This window comes from Saccopteryx bilineata, chromosome X (assembly GCF_036850765.1).
Source record: "Saccopteryx bilineata isolate mSacBil1 chromosome X, mSacBil1_pri_phased_curated, whole genome shotgun sequence".
NCBI classification, from domain to species: Eukaryota; Metazoa; Chordata; class Mammalia; order Chiroptera; family Emballonuridae; genus Saccopteryx; species Saccopteryx bilineata.
This window is the reverse complement of record NC_089502.1, coordinates 110,741,528-110,756,403: the sequence shown is the minus strand read 5'-3', so window position 1 is coordinate 110,756,403 and position 14,876 is coordinate 110,741,528. Positions and strand designations below refer to the sequence as shown.

At 57.4% G+C, this 14,876-nt stretch overlaps 1 protein-coding gene across 11 annotated transcripts in view; it reads right to left on the bottom strand.

Moving 5' to 3' along the window:
- Positions 1 to 14,876, bottom strand: part of BCOR (BCL6 corepressor) — a 115,945-nt gene that overhangs the window by 35,512 nt on the left and 65,557 nt on the right. For 5 of the 11 annotated variants that reach the window (XM_066248728.1, XM_066248739.1, XM_066248736.1 and 2 more), the window contains exon 1: positions 7,259 to 8,042. The exons of 1 other annotated variant lie outside the window; for it this stretch is intronic. The gene's annotated coding sequence lies outside the window, so the exon portion shown is untranslated. Of the gene's footprint in view, positions 1 to 5,822; positions 5,893 to 5,939; positions 6,236 to 6,477; positions 6,697 to 7,258; positions 8,043 to 8,248; positions 8,387 to 14,876 lie in introns of those variants that run through there. 5 more of the 11 variants (XM_066248730.1, XM_066248734.1, XM_066248729.1 and 2 more) reach the window with 5 other exon arrangements.

The following is a 14,876-nucleotide window of genomic DNA, read 5'->3' as shown; positions in this document are numbered from 1 at the left end:
AGAAACTCCTGGGACCCAAGTGTGTGGGGGGTAGGGGTGGGAGCGGAATGAAGATGGAAGCAGCTTGCGAGAAGCTGTGCCTTACTGGACCCCTGGGCGGGGGGCAACACATAAAGCCTTTCCTTCTCCCAACTTCCCATGCCAGAAAGGTGGGATCAGCGCCCAACATCCCCTTCTCTACCCCATCCCAAATTTCGAGGTCTGCCCCAGGCTTTCAGATGCTCCTGAAACTACCCATACCCGACAGCTCAGACAGCTCAGCTTGGTGGGGGCAGGGACCAGCAGGGGCACCGGACCAGATGCTTCTCCAGAAGCGGAGGCTCCGGATGTGCGAAATGGCTCCAGGGGCCACTGGGCGGGAAAGGGCCTGGTCTTCGGGAGGGATTGAGGAATTGAGGCGTTAGCGATGATGGCATGATGGCGACGGCGGGCCGGGTCCTCACCCTGCTAGCCAGCCGAACAGACCCCCGGCCCCCCGGCCCGGTCTCTCCTCCCTGCCAGTGGCTTGCTCTTATTTTAAAACTTTCTGGCCCCTGCAATTGGAGCAGGGTCTCCAGCCCCCCAACACCGCCCTCCCCCCCCCCCCCCCGGCTCTGTGCAGGCCTTTCTAAACACAGGGGAGGTGAACCCCGCCCAGGCAGATGCCCCCCCATCCCACTTGGGCCACCAGCAGGAAGGTTCTCCAAGCGATGGGCATCCCACTGAGCCAGAGGCTTGGTCCAGAGGAACTCCGCAGCCTCCAATGGTCCGAGCCTGCCTGCGGCGCCCGTGCTGTGCCCCACACTTGCGCGCTCCCCGGAAGGAGCTAACGCTCGGGGAGGAGAGGAGAATGAGGGAGCAAGGGTTATGAGCCGCTTAAAAATTTTTTTTTTTTTTTACTCTTTCAGATGGAGAGTTCTGAGTGTCCCTGACTGGATTGCGAGCGCTCGCTTGGGCAGAACAATAGAAACGGGGAGAGTGCCGGAAATGGTGCTGGAATACCCCTATAAACCTCTCCTCCCCTTCGCAGTTACCATTGGCATTAAAAGACTCCAGTGTCTTCAACGTTATAGTGCCTGTTTATAACTTTATCGCTGGGTCCCCACACCCTAAACAAGTCCCCTCCTCACATTATGAAATCACAAAGGCAAACATCACTCCCATATTTGTGACCTGAAACTCTGTGGCCTCTCACCTGCTCTGCCCTAGGCACCCTGATCCGAACCCCCCCCCCCCCCCGTAGTTCTTCTGTTTTGCACCTAGACAATAAATTTAGTTTAATTTAGCTTCCGGTCTTTAATTTTAGCAGGTCTCCTTTTTGCATGCAAATCAATATGGCAATTACCATCTAAAAGCTCGCCCAGCCCCGGGTCAATGTAAATTGATCATTGTCCGCCTTCCACAAAATAACACCGGGAGTCTGTGGTGCATAATGAGATTATACTGGAAACTGTCTTTTAGATCACAAATTATATTTTATGCTGTCAGGATCTTCTAGCGGACTTCCCCGCTAGTCTAATCACAGGGAGCTGAGCCATACGGGTGCTGAGGGGCGCTGTTGGCGGGGAAGACATGGCTAAAAATTAACCAAGTCGGGACCCCCATTCCTGAGACCCTCCATTAGGGCAAGCGGAGAAGAGTTCTGCTGGAAAAGGCCTTCTACAGAAATGTCAAGGAAAAACATCATTCATTAATTTCCACCCAACACCAAGTCAGATCTCCCTTCCAAAGGAACACACTGGGGACAACCACAGAAAGCCATGGGGCAGGTCTGGAGGTCTGTGGACATCCCAGGTCAAGTGCTAGCACGACCAGGCAGCTTGGTCACCACCACCCACCTCTGCCGAGGGTGGGACGGCCTGAGGAGGCCATGCACTCCTGCCCCAGCTGCTTCTCAACCCAGCCTCGGCCACCAAGGACCCAGCAGTGCAGTCGGCTTTGCACTCAGACAGAATCTTGCAGGCCATGCACATTGGCAAAGCAGCCGGGGCGGGTCTAGTCCTCCCCTCCCAAGGCTGGGCGAGGTCCCGCAAGGCTCAAACCTAGTGATCAGACAACTAAGCCTCCAAGCAAGGTCTTTTCTTGCCCACAGCACCGATCTCCCGCCCCTCTGCGGCCCCCAGGGCACGGGTGTGACCCTGGGACCTAACAAAGGGCCATCTAAGCTACTTTCGGCCTCGGGCTGGCGGAGGGGGGGGGCGGAGGGGGGGGGCGGGGGGGAGGGGGGAGGCGCGAGGCGCGGCTGCCGAAGTGGGCGCGAGCGGTCTCCCACCCGGCCGGGTCGGTGCCCTCGAGGAAACCACCAAGGTGGCATTGTCTGGGCTGTCAGGCACTCCTGAGGACCTTCCTGGCTGTCCTGGGTTTCGGGTGGCACTGTAGCCTTCGAGTCTCCCGCCCAGCCCGCGGCCCACCCCTGCCCCGCCCGACCTGGCGCGGACTCCACCCGAGAGTGCGGTCTTCCCAATAAAAGCTGGAATTCCCGGCTGGGCTCAGACAAAGAGGGACCGCGGCATATCGACGCCGCGGGCAAACCAAACCTTAGCCTAGGTTAGGTGCGGTCTGAGGTCACAGAGATGCCTGCTAATCCACCCTACACAGGCCATCCCCATATGGTCTCCCTCCAAAGAAAAAAAGAAAGAAAAAAAAACCATACCAAAATGAAAGTATATTTCCCCTTTATTCCTCTCAGAGGCCGAACTTCGCAGTTCCTTCGGTTGTCTATATCAGTCCACTGGGCCCTCGGCCACCTTAAGAGTTGAGCAGTGCAACATCCACCCCTTCCTAGTGACCCAAAGTGTAAAGCTACTCTTTTTCCTCCACTCAAGGTCAAGAACTCAAAATCTCTTCGAAATCCTCCTACCTGCTTAACACATACCCTCTTCATCCACTCGAGATGGGAAAAAACTGTAACCAGGAGTAATCTTCGTAATTGAGGGCCATCCACCCTTAGGCTGCTTTGCCTTAAGTTCCCTTCTAGCCAAACACATTATTTCCCTGTGAATGAGGGTGCAAAAATGGTGGCGTGGTTCACACCGCAGGAAAGTCTACATCAGACACTGAGTTTTTGTCATTCAGCCCGTATATCTAAGCATGGACGTATGCTTTCTATGTTTTCAAGTGACCCTCTTCACACCTTTAAATGGGTTTTTGTCTGTGGACCTAAGTTACAGAAATTCTGCTCCAGTTCCCAACTCAACAAAGTCTAGAATTTTCTCTTAGAATATTGCTATAGGTCTCTGTATTTGCAAATCCATGTTTACATTCCTCTTGGCCAGTTCTTTATCTTTTATGTATCTCTTGTTCCTTGTGGGCATCAGAGCCCAAGTGTCTTGATCTGTCTCAGCACATGTCATCCAGGCACACATCTTAATCTGAGCACTCCCATCTAACACATACACCTCTCTACTACTTACATTCTTGCCTTGCCTCCGTGTGGCTCATTTTCAGGCCAGACCAATATGGGTTTTCAGTTTAAATGTAACTAGAAGATCCCCTAGATAACAACCCTAAGAAGGAGAAGAGAAGGACGGAAACAGGAGTGCTACTGTAACTTATTTATATACAGAGTAACCCACCCACCAATTTCAATCTCTGAAAAGAACTAGACCAATGCCTGCAGAGTTGTATGATTGGCCCCACTTATGTGTATACAAATGACTGATCTTGTACACATCAACTGTCCAACTCCTGTTTGGATACAGTTTCCCTGCACATATCCAATATTAACTTCTCACAGTTCAGTTACAAGTGTATCTGTTTATACAGACAACTCAAGGACCTCTTTGCTTTGTGCAATACATACCTGTACACAGGGGCCTGGCATTTCAGGCTCAGGTCTTCCATCTGCAGCAGCCTCGCTCAGAGGCCCAAACCGACTACAGCTCTAAATAAACCTTCCCATTCTGGATTGCTAGCAACAGTTCTGTTCTGGGAACATTGAGGTCTACATCTGCATGTAGTCCCAAACTCAGTTCCGTAAGTGAGGGTGATCATTGTGCTCAGACCTTCCCCCAATTGAGAAATATAGGGTCAAACAAGATTATCTAGCAGCCTCTTTTGGTTTGCGGAAGAATCAAGCCCAATGCTCCAGAACGTGCGCGTGCAAACAAGAAAAAAAGAAAACCCTAGGCCCAGACTCCTGCCCCTCCCCCGAGGGGCTACTCTGACTCCAGGAATTTCTGCCAGGCTTCGGGCCCCCCGCCCCGCCTCCCACACTCTCCCAAACGCCTTTTTAAAGGGTTAAGACAAACCCTCGCAGCCTTCCCCTCCACCCTGCTTGCTGGGCCGCAGGCTGGTTCGCTCACTCGCTGCTCACGGGAGTCGGCCGCCGCCTCCGCGCCCCCCCCCTTCCCGTCCTTCAGCCGGGAGGGAGCCAGCATGCCTGTCTAGACCGATCTATCACAGGCACACCAACAACACCCGCGAGAGAGCGGAGACCCGGCCCAGGTCCCCCTGCCTGCACGGTTCCCGGCGAACAGAACCCGGAGAGCGTGACCGCGCCTGCGGGGTGGAGGGAGAGCCTACCGACGCGGGCCGCCCCAAGCACTCCGCGGGTTCTCCCCGGCCCCCGAGCTCCCGCCAGCCAGGCTGCCGGGACAGTCACAGCTCTACGCGCTGGGCAATCCTATTTTTATCTTGTCTAATCCCAAACTGGGCGGGGAGCACAGGCGTCGTGCTTAGAGAACAAGAGATAGGAGAGGGAGGCGGGGAGGAGCAGCCAGGCAGCGACGCGAGCGGGAGCGAGTTAAAGACACAGTCGAGGCGACCGAGGGCAGGAAGAAAGAACGGGCAGCGCGGGCCTCGCGGCGCCGCACGCAGCGCGTAGCCCCGCTAAGTTACACTAGCCTCCCCACCGCCAGGCCCGCCCTACTTCCCAACGGAGCACTCCGCAACCCCGGCCACGGGGCCTCGGCCTGTGTGGGAGGCAGAGGCCGGGCAGGCCCTGCAAAGGGCTGGAGAGAATCGCTAATGAACTGTGCGGCCCATTGATCTGGAGAACACTTCCTAATTAACTCTCAGTCACCTACTGGTGACAGCGCCTCAAAGGACGGCGCTGGGGCCGTCGGAGCCCCAGCCCCAATCTGCCCGCCAAGCGCCAGGCACCCGAATCCCGCGCACTCCCCTAACTACCCCAGGCGATCCAGGTGAGCAGCGAAGGCCAGTCTTGGATTAAACCCGGACGGCATATTAATCAACATCTCTACTTCCTCCACGCGGTGAAATCATGACCAAAATAAACACGAGAATCAACACTGCAAAACCCAAACCAGATAACAGGTCGGGGTTGGAGTGGGAAGGGTCGAGAATCAAATGTATTCTCCAAGTGTCCTCGTACAGGAGTCTCAGAGGCCGACAATTAAAATGCCTTCCACACAAACAATTCTGTTGGCAAAACCGAATCCAACACCTCGTAAGGATTGATTTCGACCCACCGTGTCCGTTTCCAGTGCCACAGGAAGTGTCAGATGACTAGAAATACCCAAGTCTGTCTGGGTTCACCACCCACCACCTTCTGGGGTGGGCCATTTCCTCCCCATTTTTTACTCCCAGGCCATTTTAAGGATCTTTCTCCAAGAGACTAGCCTAGAACATAACATCACTCCACTCTCTCTCCCCTAGCCTTCTCTCGAGAAACAAAAAGGAAAGAAAAAAAGCTAAAATCCTGAACTGTCTGGTCTAGACACAGCGAGGCTATGCGAATACCTATTTGAAGCGCGCTCGTTTCTTTTTAAGGTTTGTTTTTAAATACACATAACCCTCCCCTTCCTTCCTTCGCTCTTCTATTCCCCCAACCCCCACCCTTCAGACGCCGGCGGCGCGCGCCCTCGCGCGCGGGCACTCACAGCTTAGCCGGAGATCTTGGACTTTCTGGAAAAGATTCATTAACAACAAATTAGGGTTCGTTCGGCTTCGGCCTACACGCGGCCAGAATCCACCGTCTCAGAGACTCGGGGACGTACCCACTCGAGAGAGCCAGCAGTGGGAAGCCCGCGGGGACCACGGGTGCCTCGAGCTGCCCGGCCCCGCAAACGGCGCCTCAGGGCTTGCTTCGTAAACAGCAGGCTCAAGTCGCCGCGGTCCGGAGCCCCCGAGTTGGCGGAGGCTCAGCAGCGCAGACGCCCGCCTGCTCCGAGCACGGGCCCCGCGGCGCGGCGGCGCCTCGCCCTCCCCGCCTTGGCCGAGGATCCCGCCCGGGTGCGCAAGTTCCTCTTCAACCTCCACCTCAACGCCGCACACCCTCGGAGTGGGACCAACTTCCTCCGGCCGCAGACTCGCACACGCCCAATAGGGCTTCCCACCAGACTCCCCGCAGCCCAGCGGGAGGGCCCAGGTCTTGCCACCCCCGCCCTCCCTTCCCGCTGCCGCCCCCGCATTCTACCCCCACCCCTGGGAGCTCAGAACTTAAAATCTACACGGCAGAGTCCGGAGTAGGGTGGAAATGGGAGGGGGTCACGGGTTGCAATTTTACAAGAACATTTACAAAACAAAGCGTCTGACCTGGCGGCGGGCGGACGGCCCAGTCGGAACCCCACGCTCTGGTCGATTTCCTAGTTTTTGTTTTTTTTTTAATCCACGTGATTCGTGCTTTGGGGCAAGCCAAGAAAAAAAACCCGGGACTCCCCTCCGGAGTTGCGCGGTGGCGGCCGCAGGTCGAGCTCGGCTCAGCCGGGGCGTCTGCACACACCCGGGCGCACGCACACGCAGAGTTCCACTTGGAGGAAGGAGCGGCCCCCGGAGAGGCGAGACTAGGCGGCGGCGGCTGGGGGTTTTTACAGTTCTTTCCCGAGTCGAAAAAGAAAGCAGACGGGAACCCGCCGCCCTCCCCTTCCTGCTCGCGAGCTAACGCCGAGCCGAGCTTCCCAGCTTCCAGCCCAGCTCCCCCCGCCCCTCCCCCGCGCACGACTCGCGGCGCTCAGCGGCAACCGCGCTCCCGCGCACGCAGACATAGAGGCTGCAAACTTCCACTCAGCGAACTCCCGGCTCTCCTCACGGCCCCCCGGGAGACGGCAGGCCCCCCGCCGAGCCCCTCCCTGGTGCCCACGCGGGGCCGTTTAGGTTGGCTGCATTTTTAATAACTTAGAGAGCTAAGAAATAAAAACGAAAGCGAACACAGCACCCAAAGCGAAGAGCGAGGCAAAAATCATCGCGGGGTACACCAGAGTCAGAGGTGCAGCCTGCAGCGGGCGGGGGCCCTAGGGAGGGGGCCGACTGCAGCCCGCGGCGCGCCCGTCTGCCCGCCCGCGCGGCCTCCCCAGGGAAAGGTGTTTTAGGCACTGACCTGAAATCCCCGGCCGGGGAATAAGCATGGAGCTTGCGATCCGGAGCTTTGAAGTTTTCCTCCCCACTCCCCGAACAGTGTCGAGGCAGCGAGGAGCCAGGGGCGGCTGGATGGTTGAGGAGAGGTGTGCGGGGTGGGAGGAAAGTGAGGTGGCGACGGTAGCGACCGGAGATGGAGCTGGGCCGGGGAAGCACGGCGAGCAGCAAAGTTTGCCGTCCCCGGCTGCCCACAACCCGCTCGCAGCGGCGCGCTCGTTCGCCTCCCTCGCCTTCTGCTGCCAGCCGGCTGCCCTCGGGCTCGGTCCCGCTGAGGGGTGGGCTCTGGACCGGGTGGGGGCGGGGCGGGGCGGGCTCAAAGCCTCCAGGCAGGTGGCGACAGCCCCGAGCGATTCTCCGGGCTCCCGCGGCTGGGCCGGGCTCGGCCGGGCTCAGCAGCTCCCGCGCCGCCGCTGCTGCCACCCGCGCTCGGGCAGGAGCCCCAGCGCCATGTTGACGGATCGCCGCGAGCGCCCGCTCGGGCTGGGTGTGTGTGTGTGTGTGTGTGTGTGTGTGAGTGTGTGTGTGTGAGTGTGTTGGCCAAGTCGTCCCTGCGAGGCGACAGCGCGGCTTGGGCTCCCCGCCTGGCGGCTCGCGGGCTCCCCCTCCGCCGCCCGCTTCGCTCTAGCTCGCGGTCTGGGATCCGACGCGTCTCCCCCGTAGCCGCCGAGCTCCGCCGGCGTTCAGCGAGGAGCGTAGCTCAGGCTCACCTTGCCGCTGGGAGCCCGGGCTCCGTCTGCCGCCGCACGCCGCGATCCCAACGCGTCCCCCCTCCCCGGTTCCCTCCTCTTCCTCCTCCCCCTCCCTTCACCCGCCCTTTCTCCCTCCCTCCCTGCCTCCCTCCCTCCCAGCAGCCGCCTCCCCTCCCCCCGCAGGCGCAGCGTTCGGGCGACAGCCGCTCGCCCGCCGCCGCCTCCAGCTCTCGCAAGTTTGAGCTCCCCTAGCCTCCGCTCACCCTCCGCTGCGGCGCCTCGGCGGTGGGCTTTCAGAGGGTTGATTCCGCAGGAAAGGCTTGTCCGAGTTGCCCTGGCTGTTACCGATAACCCGCCGGGCACATTTCGTCTCTCCGGGTCCGAACCCCGGACCACTTGGGTGGTGTCCCCCTCGCCCCTGGTCCTCCCCTCCCCCGTTCGGACCGAGTTGGCGGCGCACACCCGGTCTGGGAGCGCGTCCTGGCCGAGCCCCAGACCGACTCAGGCGGCGGCGGCTGAGAAGGCGGCTCGCAGATCCCAAGCCCAGGGGATGGGGGGCAGCGGGGGTGGCTCTCCCAGCCGCGCGCGGAGACTCTCCTCGCTACCCAGAAGGCCAGTGGAGGACCGCAATTACCATAAAGCGCCTCGCACTCAGCTCAGCCAAAGCTGTCAAACCCCAGCGGCAGCCACTGCTGCCTCCTCCCGCCACCAGCGCTGCGCTCTCCGGGTCGCCAGTCCCCTTCGAAACCAAGCAGAGCATAGAGATGCCCGTCGGCGCCCACGCCCAGCCTGGGGCTCCCCTTTCTCCCGGAGGACCCCTTTCCTATTTCACTGTCAAGAGCTACCTGAAAACATCACCCCGTGCACCGGTGGCCGTTCCGCCCGAACTCCGCGCCCGAGTTCCCGGACATTTCAATTGTGTGGGAATTGTTTAGAGAGGCGGGGGGTAGGGGGGGTGGAGGAGGCAGCCCTTGGGGCACAAGTAGGCGGGAATGGGGGGGTGGGAACTGTAGGGGAGTGGAGATCCGCCAGAACGTCTCCCAGTTCGCGGGCATTTCACAGTCTGCACCTCAGAAGGCTGGAGGGTCTGTCCTGGCCCCTCCCCCCCACCTCGGGAGATTATCTCCCGCGTTTTATTTTCCTTGGCAGGGAACAACTTTTGGCTTACACCATTCGCCCCATAAATTTCCACTCGGTAACGTCTTGCTGATCGTACAGCCCGCGCCCGCAGCAGTTAATTCAATTGACACGTATTGAGCTTCTCCAGCGCACCCGGCGCGGCGCGGGGCGCGGGGGCGGGGGAGGCGGGGGCAGGTAGGTGGGAGGGGGAAGCGGAGAGGCGAGGTTCCGGCCTCCCCAGAGCACAGAGCCTCTGGGGAGAGCCGAGAAGCCCCGGTTCGTGAAGCTAGCGGGAAGGGGTGGGAGTGGGGGATGGGTATTCCGGCCTAACCGCACCCAGATCGTGGGGTCGGGACTCGGCAAAAGAGCACCCACTGCACTGCTCGCTAGGGTCTTTTTATGCTGGAGGTGGGAAGTCTCTTTCTGGTTAAGGACAAGATGGTGCAGGCTCGATGAGAACATCAATCCGAAATGGAGGTGGCTTGTAAATCCACACGGAAAGTTTTAAAATATCCTGGAGTGTCTCTCCATGCCAAAAATAATCAAAAGCATCTCAAGTTGATTACTAAGTCAAGGTCAAGGCCAAAATCAGCCCTAGCTAGCAGATCTCTTTTAAAAATTAGACAATACTGACTTCAGGACTGGGGTTAGGTGCGATTTTATTTATTCTGTTTTAGTTCTCAGCAGTTATAAAAACAGCCCTTTCCAAAGCAGAAGTGAAACAGCTCTACCGTTTGAAACCCGAAACTTCGGGCAGAATTAAATCTTCATGCTCCAGAGCTGCTTATAACAACTGATGCAAAAGACAGACAGGCAAGTGCCCCAGTGAGCAGTGCCCAGCTTTGCTGGGCCGCCTCTGCTTCCAGGACCCGCGCCTGCATGATGGAATGCACGCCTTTTTCTTCCCCTCTTTCTGGAGGTGGATGTCTCTGAAAGCTAACCCACACATTTTTTTCATCTCCGGTAACAAGCAGAAAGACACCTGGACTATTATGCCGTAAAGCTATTTTTTATAAAGACATTTTAGGGCCAGACATTAAAAGTTATTAGACTGAACGCATGCGAGTTACAGACGCAGCTGGAGAAAGGCCTCTGGTTGTGTGTTGTAGCAACATTTCTTTTTGAAGCGACTCCTTTTATTCAAAACAAATCTAAAATAACTGAGAAGGCTGAAGTTGGGTACTTCGGGAAACTCTGAACGTGGTTCCAGGCAAAAAGACCGGTGTGCCACTGTGGGTACTTGGGAGAGCTGGCCTTGGTGAGTGGGGAGCCGGGTCAGGCTCTTAGGGCTTGGTTAGGCCGCCAGAGAGACCCTAGTCATGTGCCCAACCCCCTTTTTTCCCCTTCCCAAGCCTCCCCAACTCTCCCCCTAGGCACAGGTTTTTCCTGGAGCTAAGAATTGCTTGTATCTATCCAGAATTTTTGGAAAATCATGGAACCAAGCGAAAGCTTGGAGCCTTCCGTAGTCCTGTGGCCTCCTGGGGCTGCTGACAAAGGGGCCTGTTTGTCTAACTTTAAAAGTCCTAGGGTTAAAAAGAATGGGGGGGGGGGGGAGGTGTGTGTTATAAATGTGAAGGGGCCTCAAGGAGACCCGACTGTGGGAGAAATTTGATGCTGGAGACAAACAGGCCAGTAAAATCGCCTTTGACGTAATTTGCAGCATTTCATACGCCCCCACCCTTTTTTAAGGAGTCTCGCCTCCAAGGTAGCCTCAATTTGGGCTGGTGGGATTAAAGGGTTTCTCTTCCATCTCTGAGGGGCACATTTGCTAACTGTGGGATTTTGAAAATATCTTATTAAGGGAATCCTAGGAGCCATGAGTGTGTGTGTGTGGGGGGGAATGTGTTCATGATTCACTGAGAATTAAAATGTGTTTTTCCCTAGGTGCTCCAAGGCAGAGGGGGAGGGTAAGGAGTTTATACCTATTGGCCCGGTTATCTGGAATTGTTCCAGGGAGGGGAAGCAGAGAGCTCAAGGGCAGTCCCATCACGGGTTCCCACTCAGGAAGGGGATCCTAGGAGCTAGGGACACCACAGAGGCTGCAGCGTGTGTGGGCAGCCAGGGCCTTCCTTGGCTCCCTCCTCACCGACCCTCCCAGGAGCCCCTCAGGAGCTGACCTGGGGGTCAGGCCGCTATACCAGGCACTCAGTAAGGGGAGGATTTCAATGAAAGCAGAGGAGGCGGAGAGAGCAAGTGAGTGCAAGGGAGGAGAGGCCCCACAGGCAATGGAGAAATAGGAGGGGTGCTTCTGATTGAGCTGTGGAGGGCCATCCCTCCCCTACTGGCTTCTTGCCCCTTTGGAAGGGTCTCCTGGTTATAACATATACCTGGACCTCAGGCACTCTCCTGCTATATATTCAATCCAAGCTCTGTAACTGGGCAAGCAGGTTGGAGCTTCAGGGAGCAGGCCTGGAGCCTGGCCACCCTTTTCAGGCTAGGCTGACTGTGCAGGATCTGCCAGGACCTCTTCCACACCTTCAACCTCCTCCTGATGTTCGGGGGAAACTGGGATCCCAACATTGTGTGTGTGTGTGTGGGGGGGTCATTTGTAACATATGTGTAGGCTCTAAATAATAAAACTCTGTAGGCCCCATGGCTCTCTTCCGAGGCTGTTCTGAAGTTATGGCAATGGTTATTGTAATAGATGGAAGTTGGGTGATTTCAGATCATGTATTTTTACTTTACATAGTGTGAGCCAGCCTATTAACGTTAACTATTTTTTAAATTTCTGGTCTGGGCTGGATTAGTGTCAGACTCAGAGCTCCCCAAACCTAGGGACAGTGGGTGTACTTCCATTTACACTGAGGGGCCCGCTGGGCAGATGAGTGGCAGCCAAATAAGCATAAATAAATGCAGGCGGCTTCGGGGAGGTCCTGTCTTGCACTCCACCTGGTCCCAGCTTAAGAGCCCTTGAAACAGGCCTGCGTTGGGCCGGATGCTCCTGCAGATAAACCGGGCCGCCACGTCTTGCCCTGGCTGCTTATTTAGCAAGGCGCCTCCAATTCAAATTTTACCAGACTGGGGGTACTGAGCGGGAACCGCGGGGAGAGAGGCAGAGAATCACCAACTACTTGTCCGCGGACCTAGCACGCCGGCCTTCAGCCCCAGCCATTTTGGATCAAGCCTTCTTCCTACGCTCCCGCAGAACCCCTGCGGAGACTTCACCCCGGGACGGGAGGGATCTGGAAGGCCCCGCCAGCCCCATCGCTCTAGGCAAGAAAGAAGTGCGGCCCAGAACCTGAAAACACAGTGCAGATCTGTCTCAAACTACCTCTGAGGCCCCCGCCAAGTCCGGCACAGAGGTGAGTGGAGCTGGGTGGTTGCTTCGAGAAGGTCGCTGCTGGGAGCAAAGCTGAGGGTTGATGCAGAGCTGGAGAGTGCAAGAGGCTTAATCCGCAGCACTTTTACCCGCTCCCATTCTCCCTCCGGGCCCACTCTGCTCTGCTTTTGCCCCCCGGTGACCCTCCCATCCCTGCGTATCCAACGCGTTAGCAGCCTGCAGCCCGCAGCCCCGGGCCACGAGTGCGGGGGTGGGGGGCGGGGGCGCAGAGTGGTTTGTGTTGCGAGGCCTGACAGAACCTTCTGTGTGCGGCAGAGGGAGGAGGCTAATGCATAATGCACAGCGCCTGGAAGCCCGGCCATTAGCGGCCTGTCGGTGACACAGACAAACGACTGAGAGGGAGGAGATCCAGCTCGCTCTGGAGTTTAAATATACCAGCGTAGAGGGGGAACGCCATGATTTAAAAGTGTGTTTGCAGACACTCGCATATATTTTAATGATTTCCAGCAGGCCGTGCGTCCCAGCCTTGCATCCCCCTTCCCAAAAGGGGGTGTGTGTGGTTGGGAGGGGGGGGGAAGGAAAGCAGAGAGGCCTCTACGCAGACCCACACCAGCTTTAGCGAGGTGAAGGGAAGAGAGGTTGGGAGACGCAGTCAGAGAAACTGGGGCCTAGGGGGAAGCCACATGACCCAAGGGCATCCCAGAATTTTCCCCAGAGATCTGACCATCGAACCTTCCACCCTACTGGCCCCTCTACGTTGTACCAGGAAGGCCTGTGGGAAAGAATAAACCCACAAACCTTGCTTTCCCCAGGCGCTCACATATTTGAATCTTCTTTTTCTGCTGACGATCCAGAGACCTCCTTCCTCCTGGTTTAACACAACAGTGTTTTTTAGCAATTAAGGCGAGAAGGGGGTGGGGATGAAGATAAGCCAATTTTTTTTTTCTGCCATGCAAGTGTGAAAGATAAGATAACGTTAAGCTGGGGCAAAGCGGCTGCTTACAACCTCCCCTCAGCGATTTTGATCGGTCACTTCTTATCTCACCAAAATGCTCCTTTCAAAAACTGCATTAAAAAAAAAAAAAAGAATGAAAGAAAAAAAGAAAGAAAAAGAAAAAAGAAGAGAAGCATTTCCATTTGGAAGTGACATTTAAAATCTACCTCCTCTGGGCCAGCAACCTCCTTTCCATTGGCAGGGCTCCCCAGAAAATGTCGCACCTCAACTCCAGGGTTTCAGGCTTTCTCGTGGGGGACAGGATTACTAGTGTAATTAAGTTGAATAAAACCAAGGATGCACGATGAGGATTTACCCTGCATCCAACCCCAAGATCGCAGACGGGTTTTTCTTCTCTTAGTTACTGATCAGTATATGTGTTTCACCATCGCGCTGGTGTGTTGAAACTATAGTTATATTTGCGAGGGTCATATAACTATGTCAACACGAAGTGGTTGTTAATGCGAAATAGTAAGAAACTCTGCTGATTTTTACAGGCCTTGCAAAGGAAGGAGGAGGCGTCACACCCCCTAGTACCCACGAACTCTCAGCTGAACTGGACTCTAGGGAGTTTTATAAAAATCCTCTTCTCCCACACAAAAATCTTACGAAGGGGTTTCTGGAAGACTTTGTATTGAGGGCGGTTTCGGTATTGAACCTCCAGGCTCGCAGGGTGGCCTGTAAATTCCCCCCAGCCCAGCGCTGGACCTACTGTAGATCGCAAACGTCCAGGCGGATGCCCCAGGCCAAGTTGACAAGCCTATGCGCCCACCACCGACTCAGAGCTCCGAATATCCCACCTTTCTTATCCCCCTATCCCAGGTTCGCACCTCGACGCCGGGCGCACACCGAGTCTGCCCCTCGGGGCCGGGCTGTACGACCTAAAGCCCGGGGCCAGCTGCGGCCGGCCGGATTGTCCCCGGGGAGCCGAAACCGCGGAGCGGGGAAACCCCTCCTCTCGCCCTTCCCCGAAGAGCCTGACCGCGGCGTAGGCGCCGTGCGAGCGGGCATCCGCTGACAGCCGGGCCTCACGTAAGGCCCACAAGCGACCCATTAGTCAGCCTGAGTTCCCCTCGAGCGAGCCGTCTGGCGCGGCCCCAAAGGCGGGCGGGGAGGGGGTGCAAAAGCCACTGTGAACTGGGAGCGGGGCGGGGGCGCGTGATCTGCGGGGCCTGGCCGGACTCGGTTCCGCGTTCCTGGGCCCGCGGGTAAGCTGAGCCGGCGGGGCAGGCCGCTCCCTGGCTGGCGCCGAGGCACCGAACTGCGCTTCACGTGCCCGCCATATCAGCGGCGGCGACGAGGGGAGGGGGTAGGGAGGCGCGCCGCAGTTCCCGCGGGGTGACTGCCCCCCCATCCCTGCGGGGGCCTGGGCCGGGACCACCACTCAGCCCCCTAGCCCCGCGCGTGCCTAGAGCGGCGCTGCCAGACGCGGAGAGGTTCCTAGGGCACCGCTCCGAAAACTGCGCGGCGGAGGCAGCTAGGGGAGGGTGCTCCTCGC